Here is a 15,079-nt window from a genome sequence, read left to right as displayed (position 1 = left end):
ATGGAGGGGGGAGCCAGGTGAGGAGGAGCAACAAAGGGCGGAGATAATTTGTGCAAAAGAACAACCCCTTAGCCAGTGACTTTTTTTTTAAACCATGGGCAGGTCAATTACTGACTTTACACACAGTTAAACCACTGTTCCAGCTGGGAAACATTATAAGTTCCTTTCAAACAAAGGAAACAGAGGAATAAAGCCTGAAAATGCTTTGAATTTTCTGTCATTCAAAGAAGAAGCAATAGGGTAAAATTGAAATGTCAGCATTTTGCTTTAACTTAAAGACACTCATATGTTTCTTAATTACTTTTTTTCTTGGAGGGTGGTGGAATGAGTGGTTTAATGAGGAAGAGGAGGAAAGCAAGTATCCACTTTATCCAAAGTCTAGAAGAATTAAAGAGCAACGCCAGGTCTGTCAGTTCACCTAAGTGAGAGCTAAATAATAAAATCACATTATACAATGCAGAAGTCAACCCACAGCAATGAATATAGAACAAAGGTACTTTGGAATATGCCATCCTAATATTCCTGTCTGCACAGTTTAGTGTTCTTAAATGTGTTTTATGTTTAATGAAAGAAACAATGACTTTCAGTGGAGGGAAAAAATAGACCTTTAAAGATAATCAGTGCCTTAACTACCTACCTTAGGTAGCTGAGAAAAAGCTACTGTACTCTTTATTTTTTAACACTCCAGATATGTAATTTAATGCAGGTCTAATGACAGTCTCAACCATGGGCCTTTAATCGAAATTGTTCAAGCTCAGTACTGTGACAGGAACTCACAGGTCCCCAACAATGCTGTCCATTTTCTCAGATTCTGTAACAAAAATGCAAGAAGAAAAAAACCTCTTGAACTTATGTTGCTATTGATGTGTAATATACAATAAAAAAACAGTTAAATTTCAATTACCTACAGGTAATTATAATTTTATTGTTTGACTGTACTACAGGGATTTTTGTAATTCCCAAGACTAATAATTTTCTATAATTTTACAGGTTGTCAAATAAACTATTAAAGATTATCTTTGAAAAGGCGTCTGAAATTGTAAGGGCCTAGCATACTGTTCATGTACTGTATTAGTAATTAGAGATTCCTGGATAGCGAGAGATCCGCTCTGGGAGCTCACTACCGGAGAGCACATTTCCTCCCAGCCTCCTCGAATCTCCCATGGAAGCTTTCAAACTTCTCAGGGATTCTCTTCATTGCTGCAGGAACCACATTCACATTTTATTAATATTCCTCTAGCTATTCCAAATAATTTGTCAAGACAAATCTTTACCTCCTGGTAGGGAGAAGTTAAAATCAGAAAGATGGACCTCTCCCATTGTTAAGGAAAAGTCTCAGGACCAAATGCAAAATGAGAGGAGTTTGCTTTGGAGGGTGATGAGTGGAAAATGCTGGGAGGTATGGGTGGTTGTTGTGGTCTGGTGTGTGCGTGCGTGCGTGCGTGCATGTGTGTGTGTGTGTGTGTGTGTGTGTGTGCTAGATTTTGGGATCAAGAACAGAAAGTTTTGGGGGCCTAGATGGTTTTATAGCTATTTCTACCAATAACTATAATACTGATGATATCAAATTAGCCCAATTGCAAGATTCTTTCTAAAAATTTCGCTTTTGCAAGGCAATTTCTTTCTCTATTTTCCATATATTTATTGTGGAGTAAGGGGTCTGAACCTAAAGAGAGAGAAAAACTATTCCTTTTGATTGAATATCAGTGTTCCTCATGAAACAGTCTAGTGTAACAGGTCGAGTCTGCTGACATAACTTTTTGTGAAACCTCTTGTTCTCCTGGCATACCAAATTGGCCATTCCCCGCCCCACCTTTGGCATGTTGAGCCCTCTGTCTAAATGCATTCTTCCTGCTCTTCGGGTCAAACCCCAGATCACACTTTGTGATTTCTATTTCTATTTCTATTATATGTTCCTTCTTCTGGTTTCCCAGAGGATTTTTTTTATATCATTTGTATTGGGGCATGAAGCACCAGGCCAAGTACCCTGGATTGAAACCCAGAGAAAGAGAAGCAGCTGGAGAATGTCATTAGCTCTCTGATATACACAGCAGGGAAGACCCAGGAATGATTCTGAGGAGTCCAAATCAGAGCTAAGGATTGTGGTGTAAGAGTTGGGGAGTAGGACCACAAAAGAGGTAGTGATTTCACAGCAGGGATAAGAAACAGTGTTGGAAAAGAAAGATGATGTATCAAAAGATACAAACTTGCGGGGGGAAATACTGCATGTTCTCGTTAGATCAGTGTGGACAGAAGTTGTCTGCAAAAGAGTTGAAAATCAGAATGAGGTCTGTTGACCTCAGCCAAAAGTTGTCTTACAAGGCAGCATCTGGGCCTTATAGTACGAGCATTGTATTGATCCATCACCCTATGCCTCCTTCCTCCTTCATTTCTGTGATCCCAACACTTGCTTGGTCAGTAGATAACCATCTAATAAATATTGAATGTCTATGGTGTGACAGGTACAGAAGACCTGAGCTCTATTCCTGGCCCTACTACAGTCTTTCTCTATAACCAGACCCAGATTCAGCCTTGAATTTCCATTCTGTGCATACACACTATTTCCTGGCCTGAAGGGGAGCAGATACCATTCTTCACTAGCACTCTAAAACTGTTTCCACTTGGATACTTATTTCTCAAATTTCTATAACAGGAGAGTAAAATCTTAATTCTGCAAGCAGATATAACTGCACATTCAATAAAGAGCTGCAACTGGTTAATTCTTTTTTACTATGAGGTAAATAGTTGAGTGGAGATCTGGAAGGAGAACCCTATTTGGGGAGAAAATAGAAGTTTCTGGTAAGACAAAGTGGTACGTGGATATGGCGAGGGTATACTGAGGGAGAAAGCTGGTCATGGAAGAGAAACAAGAACCAGAAAGAACATCTTGAGAAGTACAAAGATAGGCTTTTCCCCTTTACATTTTGCCCATTGTTTTCCTAAGTAAAAGTTGAACATAGTTTGATTTTCAGGCAAAAGATGAGACAAAAAAAAGATCAAAGTAAAAAGACAATAATTATATAAGCTTGAAGGAATTTAAAGATGATCCTATAAAACATTTTCCCAAGGCCACAGTGGTTAGCAATGAAATGAGAACCAAGGATGACATCTCCTGACTTTTAGTCCAGTGTTCTTTCTGCACTTCTTTGTTTCAAATGTTTGCACTATTACTTAAAAAAAATACCGAGATACACAGAAGAGACGTTTCCCCATCAAGTAATTTTAAGATGCAAACAAGCTAGGTCGAAAAATGCAAAAAATACTTATATTTAAACAAAGACTCTACTTCTTACTAATTCATAATTTCAACATAGATTTCACTCCAATACACTGTTGTCTCTTCTTGGCCACAGCAAAGCTAGTATTTGCCCTTGTGGCATATGGATTCTGGAAGCTTAAAATTCTAAAACATAAAATTATTAAATAAACAGTACTTATTGCAGCATGGCTTACTTTTCGGTAAGTCATTTTGATAACAGCTTTGTGCCCTGAGCTGAAGGCAATGTCAAGGTCAATTATCTCATTCAAGGCCCCTAATTAAGACTACATTTTTGAGGTCAGGATAATACATTAGTTTATTTTAATAGGAAGGAGATCAAAGCTCTATCTTAAATTTCCCTGATGCAAAACATTGCTGCTTTAACCTGGATTGTATTAACAAGGGTGAAAAACCCTTTACCTATTTTGGATCTCCTCACTCCATCCCAAAGATAATGTTAGGCTCAAAAGAACTGAAGCTTATTTAGTCATAGAGACTGCCCAGCTTCAGCTCACATTGCATGTTCTTAATCATTGTTCATTTTTAGCTCTTTCAGAAATGTGAATTTCATGGAATAAGCATTCAGGATTGAAACCAGTTTACCAAGAATTGTACCAATGAGTCATTTATCATGCTTCCGAGGTTCTGAATTCTCACCATCCCCACAGAGCTGGTATTTCTGTGAGAGCAAAGGCTATACATGGGAGAGGGATACTCTTAAATGGCCTTCCTGGGGCCCAAACGAATTCAGTTTTTATAGTACCTAAAAGTTAAGATATTTTCTACAAATTGTGATTTTTGTTTTAGAATCTTGTGTGCAAAAAAAATCAGAAATTCTAACAACGTTGGCCCATATTCTGGAATGGTCATAATTGACTGAAGCAGATGGTGGACAGCCTCTTTTAGATAAAACATACATTCAAATTTGCCACTGTCCCTCCTTATTGTTGCAAGGGTTACAAACTGGCAGATATATTTGCTTTGCCTGGCATAGTCTCTGAATAATTAGTATTATTTGTTTAAATTATAATGCTGCTGGGTAGGATTTAAGCTCTGTATATCCATAGGCCCAGTGTTCCCATTGCTCTCTCTCTACCTGGCCAGATTCATGGATTTATATCACCAGTTTAGCATCTGTACATCCCTTCCTGATGTTCAACCCTGTGACCTCAAACTGTCTGAATGCCCTACTGCCAAGACCATTTGCAGTAGACTCACAACTCTCTACCTCAAAAGGCCCAGCATCTCTCCTTTGCTGGAGATTTTCCCCCAGCACCTTTATGCATATAGCAAGGCACAAAAAAAGAGGTGCTGGGTGTTGGCATCCCCTGGGTGCACTATTCTCCATTTTGGGGGAGGAGCACAGGTTAGAAACACATCTCAGACGCCCCAACACCTATGGAATGATTTTGAGGCTCATTCCACATGGTTTCTCAGGGGTCCTCAGTGCAATGGAACCTCACGGCCCACAGCAGTAGTAGGCTCATTAACACATACTCTATTGGCTTTTCTTTTTCACTAACTTTCGACCTTCTCTCACTCAAGATTCATAGGATCGCCTCCCAAATATACTATGTGCACTGAGTCATTGACTCCTCAGGTTTCTGTCAAAGGAAACCAACATAAGACAGTATTCAAATGCACTCTACTGGGAAGCCATCCTGAATGTCTACACTATGAGAGTAGTTGATCAGGATTGTGAAGGATCCAGAATTAATGAAAAGTAAATCATACAGAGACTGTAGAGAGGAGTTTTAAGATAAATCTGACAAAAAATAATCAAAATTGGAAAAAATATTCTACAGAAACAGATACAACTGACTGATCAGTTTCAGAGCACAAGCTTAAACCTAATAAATTTGACCCAGGAATATATGGGTTCAGTACAAAGACACATTTTTTAATCTTTAGAGCATACCAACATGGACTAGACTGCTTTGTGCAGAGGTTCACATTTCCTTTCAAAGATTTAGAATTAATAAATATATTTCCCTACTTTACACATGTATATGTAGTCCACGTTGCCCACACACATATGTTTAATATCAGAAACATGGGGTTACATATAGGAAATATTGCTGTTTATTGAATTGAATAGCTTTTCAGATGTTTCTTTTGACGTTGGAGAAGGGGGAAAGAAAGAGATAAAACTGACATTTAGTAATGGGAGAAATTTTTAGTTCCCCCACCATTATAGGGATATAATTTAGCACCCCTATAAAACACAGGAATGCCTCAAATCAAAATGCATTTTTCTCTTCATACTGAGAATCTCTTAAGTGCACAGGAACGCAGAAGATCTGGTGAATTATCTATTATCTGAAAGATATTTATGATGCCTAAGGTGGGAGGGCATGAATTCCTATCTGCTCCTCACAAGAACACAGACATGATGGTAAGCCAGCAGGGAGGAAATAGCTGAAATATTTGGAAGAACAGATCCTCCCTGCCAGAGGTGACTGAATTCAAGTGTTTTCTACTTCTCCTCTTCTTCAAAGCTAAAAGCAATGAATTAGGCAAATTAATGAAGTATTCTAATAGAAATGGAAAGATTAGAGTGTGCCAAAGAGTGGAATCTAGTTTTGTTCTTGAGAGGCATGATAGGATAGAAGCACTTTGATATAAGAAGCTAGCTGGGGTGGGGGTGGGGGGTAATTCAGTTTCAGTGTCACCAAAAAAAAAACTGGAATGGATTATCATGATTGTTATCACTACAGATAGGATAATGTATGAGAAAACAGACATTACCTGGTTGTAATTCAATATAATTTCTGATAAACATAAGTTGTGGGAATGGGGTTCTAGCTAGTATGTATTTTATCAAGACCTCCTGTGGACTGAATTACAGCTCCCATAGTAGCCAGTAGCCTTCTTGTTTAAATTTATGGATTCCAGTTCACCCAACAAAAGTAAAAATTAAATGAAAATTCATTACAAAAGAACATAAAAGCCCTGATGGGACTCTCCAAGTGATGGTGATAAGTTTTCAAAGAAGGAGAAACTTCAATGGCTGTGTGTGCAATGTCCCACAATGACACTTAATGTATTTCACAGGAAATGTAAGCCTAAATCCAAATGCCAGGACTTGTAAACCTGAGAATGGAAGTGTGGCTCTTTGAGCATAGATATGACCAACTGCAAAATATTGCTCATACCACCATGCCAGGGTCAAGGGCTTCTTAAAATAACACAGTAGGACAGTTGAGAGACCTAGTACTGGGCCTTATCATCTTACTCTTTGCTCCCAGTACACCCTACAGTGAGCCCTAGGGAGAGTACTAGCTCCAAACTCTGTACTCTTGTGGGTGGGTCTCAACAACAGATAACTTTAAATGACATACTGTTTCCTGTTCTACTTGTGTCGGTTGATTTCTCTGGGATTTTCTTTTGATGATACTAATTCCTCCAAAGATAATTAGAGAATATGGAAGTCTGCTTTTGCATTCGTACCTTTGGGATGTACTGATTTAGCAACAGAAGGAAAAAGAACTTCACTGAATAAAGGAACAGAGAAAACTCTGATTTTAAAAGAGAAATTAATGCAGCTTAAACTTTAGAATCATCTGCAAAAGAAACCCTTTTATTATGATCCCTCTGGTGATGTGAACATTCCATCATTGCCTCAGTGTTTCCTCCTCAGACATTACCAGCCAACAAGATAGATCGGAGTTTGGGAAAAAGAAACTTAATTTCAAGCATCAGACTTTCCAAGATTGTTATAATGGTGTTTATGGGAGTCACTCTGAATTTGTAGTACTAAAATAATATTTCATACTTAACATATTTCTTGAAGAAAAATACAAAATAATAATAATAACAATAATAATAATAATCTAACAACCCAAGCTGTTTTGGGGATAAAATCTTACACAGAACTATCTAATTAAAGCTAAATGTGTCAATGATTGTCATAAGATATTCCATGTAGTATGACTGATAGTTTGTTTTTGAAGATTTTAGGGTAGCAGAAAAGGCAAAAAATTATCAGTAAAATGCAGTGTTTTAGTATGGGGAAATAGCACACCTTATCCTTGCAACATCCTCAGCTCATACCATTATATACATCATATTGAAAATTCCTTTAAAAATAGTTACTCTGCCTATTCTCTATATATGCTGTGGTCCCATGATTTTGTGAGGAATGTGATACATTAATAAATATTTTTAAATTATAATTTAAAAAAAGATCAGGCACCAGAAAATTTGCTTCCTTGGCTGCTAGAGATTTTGCTATAGTATTTTAATGTAGCTATTTTATAGAAACACCTAATTTTCAAAGGCAAATGTGACTTGTAAAATAGAAAAGAATCCATAAATTCTTGGCAGGCAGTTATTCAATGTTGTGTGGTTATAGAATTGGGATAACATAAACAAATTCTGCCCAACAGACCAGATATGATGATGTTTGACAAACTTATTGATATTGCAACTCCTCTAAGTACACAGAGATAATACCAATGAGTTCCAAAGAGTATGTGGCTCTGAGAGAGAAGATGAAATTAATATGTAGAATGAGAGACTTCAGAGGAAAGTCAATTATCTTTTCAGTGACTGGGGTGCTTTGCATACACAAATTAAATATTATAAGTAACTGAGAATTAATTTTACAGTAGAATCAATTCTGAGTATTGTGCTCTCACACACCTGTTATATTAGTGGGATATTTTCCATAACAAAATAATGAAATTCACTATTTCTCTAATGTTAAATTTTATAAAGAATGAAGTCAAATGTAAAAAGAGAAGGTAAAGTTTGTAAAGGAAAGGGAAAAGAAAACAATCACAAATTTTAAAAACTTGGAAGCTATATATAGTGATGCTGTAGTGTGAATGTGTCTACCTCAACATTTTATATCCACATCTCCAAAGTGACAATAATAGGTGGTGGGACCCTGGGTGGTGATTATGTTGTGATAATGAAGCCCTCATGACTGGGATCAGCGTCTTGCAAAAGAGACCTGAGAGAGATCTCCTCTGCTTCCTTTTGCTATGTGTATAAACAATGAAAAGGCAAACAATCCACTGCCCCCCCCCCCCGGATCGTCTGTACAGCTACCTGGTTCCACATTACAAAGACGCAGAGGACACCGGACCACCAGACCATAGTACTGAGTCCCACTGCTCCCGGCCCAGAGGTAGGGGCTTCTGAGCTGCCGTTCCACTGCTCCTGGTCCAGAGGAAGGGGCTTCCCAGCCACCATCCCTCCCGCTGCTCCCAGCCCAGAGGAAAGGGCTTTTGGGCCACTATCCCCACCACTGCTCCTAGACTCTGTCCCACCTCTCCCAGCTCAGAGGAGGTAATATGTGCAGGCACCAACAGCCGCCCCCCCCGCCCCGAGTTGAAATGAGAAAACATGTAAATAAGTCTCAAAACCAGACTTCCAGATCACCTACAGCAACCCCAAAGGTAAATGAGATGGAATACTCTGATACTCAGCCACCTGGGCCCACTGAACTGGAAACAAAAGGGGATCTGGAAAAAATGAAATCAGAAATAATGTCTCAGATAACAGGAGAAATTGTGCTCCTAGTACAAGACATGATTAATAAATCTAGAGAGGAGCTCAGGAACATGATGGAATCCCAACAAAGGAAACAAATGGAATCCATAAAACAGATGCAAATAGATTTCCAGGACATGAAAAACTCCATTGAAAGTCTACACAGCAGAATGAGCCAATGTGAGGATGAAATTTCAGATATAGAAGATAAGATTGCAATTAATGACCAGGAAAAGAAAAATTGCTTCAAAATTATAAGAAAACATGAGAAATCAATCCAGCAGCTGCTAGATGATGCAAAGAAGAATAACATAAGACTGATTGGAGTCAATGAAGAAACAGGAGAGAGTGCAGATGACATAAAAAAACTCCTCACAGAAATAATGGCAGAAAACTTCCCAAGCAGGGGAAAAGAGCTTGACATACAGCTAAGTGAGGCACGTAGGACTCCAAATAGCCTTGATCAAAAACAATCTACACGTAAGCATATAATTGTTAAGATTCCAGAAACTCAACAGAAGAACAAAGTTCTACAAGCAGTTAGAGAAAAAAAACAAATCACATACAAAGGAAAGTCCATCAGAATCACAGCAGACTTCTCAACACAAACCATCAAGGCAAGAAGAGCTTGGAATGACATATTCCAAGCCCAAAAGAAAACAGCCTCCAACCCAGATTGATGTACCCTGCCAAACTATCTTTCAAAGTTGGTGGAGAAATAAGATACTTTCATGACAAAGAGCACCTTAGGACCTTCATGAATACAAAACCAGCACTCCAAAGAATTTTACAGAATATCCTAGGAACAGACATTGAGGATCACAACCCCAGGAAGTAAAGCAGAATGAACCCATCTGGCACAACAAGAAATTAAATGTAAAGGGGGAGAACCCAACAAAAAGAAAAAGTCATGGCAATGATAAGTCAATAAGTTTCAGTTATAACCATCAATGTTAACGGTCTCAATTCACCAATCAAAAGAAATAGACTGGCAGAATGGGTCAAGAAGCAAAATCCAACAATATGCGGCATACAAGAAACATGCTTCATTCAAAAGGAAACTCATAGACTGAAAGTTAAAGGGTGGAAACAACACTCTTTGCGCTGGGAACCTGAAAAAAAGCAGGAGTAACTATCCTCTTGGCAGATCAAGTAGATTTCAAACCAACACTGATTAAGAGAGACAAAGAAGGACACTACATCCTTGTAAAGGGAAGAATCCAAGAGGAAGAGATGACAATCATAAATATCTATGCACCAAACAAGAGTGCACTGAACTATATAAAACAAATACTAATGGACATGAAAAGTCATATATGCACTAATACAATTGTAGTGGGGGACCTCAACACCCCACTGTCACAAACAGATAGATCAACTAGACAAAAAATAAGTAATGAAATACTAGAACTCAATCAAACTCTTGAACAAATGAACTTAACAGATGTTTACATAGTCTTCCACTCCACAAAATCAGAATACACACTCTTGTCAGCTGCACATGGGTCATTCTCCAAAATAGACCACATACTCACACATAGAACATGTTCAAGTAAGTGCAAAGGAATTGAAGTTATCCTCGGTATATTATCAGACCATAGTGCGATGAAATTGGAGATTTATAGCAAAAGAAACTTGAAAAATTTCATAAACACGTAAAAATTGAACAACACACTTCTGAATAACAAATGGGTCACCGAGGAAATTAAAGAAGAAATCAGACAGTTCCTTCAATTCAATGACAATGACAATACAACATATCGGAATCTATGGGACACAATGAAACCAGTCTTACGAGGGAAATTCATAGCACAAGTTAGGAAAACAGAGTGAGCCCAATTAAACAACCTGATGCTGCACCTCAAGCTTCTAGAAAAAGAAGAGCAGGACAACCCCAGAGCTCACACAAGGGAGGAAATTATCAAGATCAGAGGAGAAATCAATGCAATGGAGACTAACAGAATGATACAAAAAATCAATGAAGCCAAGAGTTGGTTCTTTGAAAGAATCAACAAAATTGACAAACTCTTAGCTAACCTTATCAGAAAAAGGAAAGAAAAGGCCCAAATTCATGCAGTTAGGAATGAAAAGGTTGAAATTACAACAGACCCAGCAGAAATCCAGAGGATCATCAATACCTACTTCCAGAACCTATACGCGAAAAAGATGGAAAACACAGAAGAAATGGACAGATTCCTAGATACATATGAATTACTGAAGTTGAACGAAGAAGACCTAAAAATTCTGAACAACCCAATATCAACCAATGAAATTGAAAATGTAATTGAAAACTTATCAACTAAGAAAAGCCTGGGCCCTGATGGCTTCACTGCTGAATTCTACAAGACATTTAGAGAGGAACTGCTGCCACCACTGTTTAAACTCTTCAATGAAATTGAAAGGGAAGCAGTACTCCCAAATTCATTCCTGGAAGCAAGCATCACCTTGATCCCCAAAGCAGAGAAAGACCCAACCAAAAAGGAGAACTATAGGCCAATCTCACTAATGAACATACATGCAAAAATCCTTAATAAGGTAATGGCAAACAGAATGCAGAAGATCATCAAGAAGATCATACATCCTGATCAAGTGGGATTCATCCCAGGGATGCAGGGATGGTTCAACACACACAAATCAATCAATGTAATACAGTATATCAATAGAGCCAAGGATAAAAACCATATGATTATCTCCATAGATGCAGAAAAAGCATTTGACAAAATCCAACATGCATTTATGATAAAAACCCTACAAACAATTGGAATAGATGTTCTCTACCTCAAACTGATAGAAGCTATCTATGAAAAACCAACAGCCAATATCATACTAAATGGTCAAAAACTGAAATCCTTCACACTAAAACCAGGAACGAGACAAGGATGTCCACTATCAATACTCTTGTTCAATATAGTTCTGGAAACATTAGACACGACAATTAGACAAGAGAAAGAAATAAAAGGAATAAAGATAGGAAATGGAGAAGTCAAATTGTCATTATTTGCAGATGACATGATACTCCATATAGAAGACCCCAAGAACTCCACCAAAAGTCTTCTAGACTTAATAACCAAATTCAGTCAAGTAGCTGGTTACAAAGTCAACACACACAAATCAATAGCTTTCCTCTACACCAATGACAGACTCATTGAGAGAGAAATAAGGCTAATAATTCCTTTCACAACAGCATCCAAAAAACTGAAATACCTAGGAATCAACCTAATGAAAGAAATCAAAGACCTCTTCTCTGAAAACTATGGCACTCTGAAAAGAGAGATTGAAGATGAAATCAGAAAATGGACAGACATCCCCTGCTCGTGGGTAGGAAGGATTAATATAGTGAAAATGGCCATACTTCCAAAACTGCTATATAGATTCAATGCAATTCCAATTGAGATCCCAGTAGCGTACTTCATGGACCTTGAGAAAACAATCCAAAAATTCATTTGGAGCAAGGAGAGACCCAGAATAGCAAAAGCAATTCTAGGTAACAGAGACATGGCAGGGGGTATCACGATCCCCAACCTGAAACTATACTACAAAGCTATGGTGATAAAAACAGCATGGTACTGGCAAAGAAACAGACCTGAGGACCAGTGCAACAGATGAGAAGATGCAGAAACAACTCCAGACACACTCAGCCATCTCATCTTCCATAAAGGAGCAAAACACCCTCACTGGAGGAAAGATAGACTCTTTAATAAATGGTGCTGGAAAAATTGGGCTTCAACTTGCCAAAGATTAAAACTAGACCTATATCTCTCGCCATGCACTAAACTGAAATCAAAATGGATTAAAGATCTAAATATTAAAATAGAAACTCTGAACCAGTTGGAACAGAGGTTAGGTAGAACCCTTGAAGACATTGGTGTAGGAAAAGATTTTGTAAACAAAACCTCAGTTGCCCGTGAACTAGCACAAACAATCAACAAGTGGGACCTCTGCTTATTAAAAGACTTCTATACAGCTAGAGAAACCACCAGCAGTGTGAAGAGACAACCCACAATGTGGGAAAAAAATCTTCACCTGCTGTTCCTCAGACAAAGGTCTACTATTTCAAATCTATAAAGAACTTAAAAAGATCAGATCTCCCAAATTTAAAGACCCAATCCAAAAATGGGCATCTGAAATGAACAGACATTTCTCACACAAAGAAGTAGAAATAGCAAATAAATACATGAAAAAATGTTCAACATCACTGGTCATTCGAGAGATGCAAATGAAAACAAGACTGAGATTCCACCTCACTCCAGAAAGAATGGCTGCTATCATGAAATCAACAAATAACAAATGCTGGCGGGGCTGTGGGGAAAGAGGAACCCTGCTCCACTGCTGGTGAGAGTGTAGACTGGTGCAAGCACTGTGGAAATCAGTATGGAGATACCTCAAAGAACTAGGACTGGAAGTCCCATTTGACCCCGCTATTCCACTCCTGGGGATCTTCCCCAAGAATTAAAAGAATCACACCACAGTGATATATGTGTTCATAGCAGCACAGTTTGTGATAGCTAAAACTTGGAAACAAATGGAGACTGGATAAAGAAAATGTGTTTTTTTAATAAAATGGAGTACTGCTGAGCCATCAAAAATGAGAAATTAGAGACATTTATAGCTAAGTGGATGCACATTGAGGCAATACTCTTAAGTGAAATAAATAGGACACACATGCATAAATACTGAATAGTTTCTCTGGTGTGAGAAACTGAAAGTGTAAATAAGGACTAAAATATATAATAGGTAATGTGAAATAGGAAGAAAAGTGGCAAAGGCGAAGGAAGTGGGAGGCATAGGGGAAAGGATAGAAGGGAATGGGATTAATATGAGAAAATGGAAAAATAGGAACAAAATCTTTGTAAATAGGGAGGAGTGGAGGGGTTGAAGGGAGGGCTGGGCAAGGGTGAAAAATAAGAACCAAGAGAGATTATGTAAAGGTGCAAATTTCCAATGATGAATGTCATTATATTGTATACCTAAAATGTACCAATGATTAGAATGAATAAATGATAATGTAAAATAGGAAGAAAAGGTCCAAGGGGGTAGGGGTAGTGGGAGGGGCAGGGGAAAGGAAAGAAAGGAAAGGAAAAATGATGAGAAATGGAAATAAAGTCTTTGTAAATAGGGAAGGGTGGAGGGTGTGAAGGGAGGGCTAGGAATGGGGAAAAAATAAGATCCAAGATGCATCATGTAAAGGTACAATTCCCATTGAGAAATGTAATTGCGTTGTATACCTAAAATGTACCAACCAAAGAATTTAACAACAACAACAAAAAAAATGGAAAGGCTTCATTTATGAATCAGAAACAATCTCTCACTACATCCTTTATATGCTAGCACCTAGATCTTGAAATTCTCAGCCTCTAATATTGTGTGAAATAATCTTCTGTTTTAAGTCACCAAACTTAAGGTGTTTTGTTATAGGAGCTTGCATGGCCTAAGATACTTGCCTGTGAGAGACAAATTACTCCCCCATCCCAACAAAGCATAGTTCTCTGTTCCTTTCTGATATCAATTGCTACTTACAATCATATTATCTATACAGATTTGAAGAAAATAATACAATGAATATTTATAAACTCATTATCTGACTTGAAAACCACATTTACAATAGCATCACTTCTACAGGTCTTCCTTATCTTACCCCATAATCTTCCCACTATTTGCTTGCTTTAAAAATGTCTTAATCCATATGTATATCCCTAAATACTACATATGGTTTATTATTTTTATGATTTATAAAAATGCTATAGTGTTGCATTTAGTCTCTCTGATATGATTTTATTAATATATACACTAAGATTCATGACCTGGCTGTGTGGAGCTATTGTTTATTCACTTTTACTGCTATGTAATGTTCCACTGTGCATATGTCATAAATGGTTGATGTGTCAGATTAGTCAACTAGGACTGCCATAACAAAATACCACATATGAGGTGGCTTAAACAGAAATTTATTTTCTCACTATTCTGAGAGCTGAAGTCCAAGATTAAAGTAAAGACAGGGTTGGTTTTTAGGGCAACCTCTTTTCCTGGCTTGCATTACAGCTGTCTTCTCATTTTGTCCCCATCTGGTCTTTCTCTTTGCCTACCCCTGATGTCTCTTCCTATTTTTAAAAGAACTTAAATCCTATTCAAGACTCTACCCTTATGATTTCATTTAACTTTACCTTTGCATAAGGAAGTTTCTCTAATTCATGTAACTAGAAGCAGAACTGCTGGTCCGTGAAGAATGAGAATGTTCAAATTCAAAAACAGATATCAAATCTTTTTCCAACATGGTTGTATCAAGTTTTGCCTGATAAACTATTACCTAAATGAGGTCTTCAA

Source organism: Heterocephalus glaber, unplaced genomic scaffold (assembly GCF_053883595.1).
Source record: "Heterocephalus glaber isolate CG9 unplaced genomic scaffold, H.glaber_assembly_v1.0 deba00001457, whole genome shotgun sequence".
Taxonomy (NCBI): domain Eukaryota; kingdom Metazoa; phylum Chordata; class Mammalia; order Rodentia; family Bathyergidae; genus Heterocephalus; species Heterocephalus glaber.
This window is presented reverse-complemented; position numbering follows the sequence as displayed.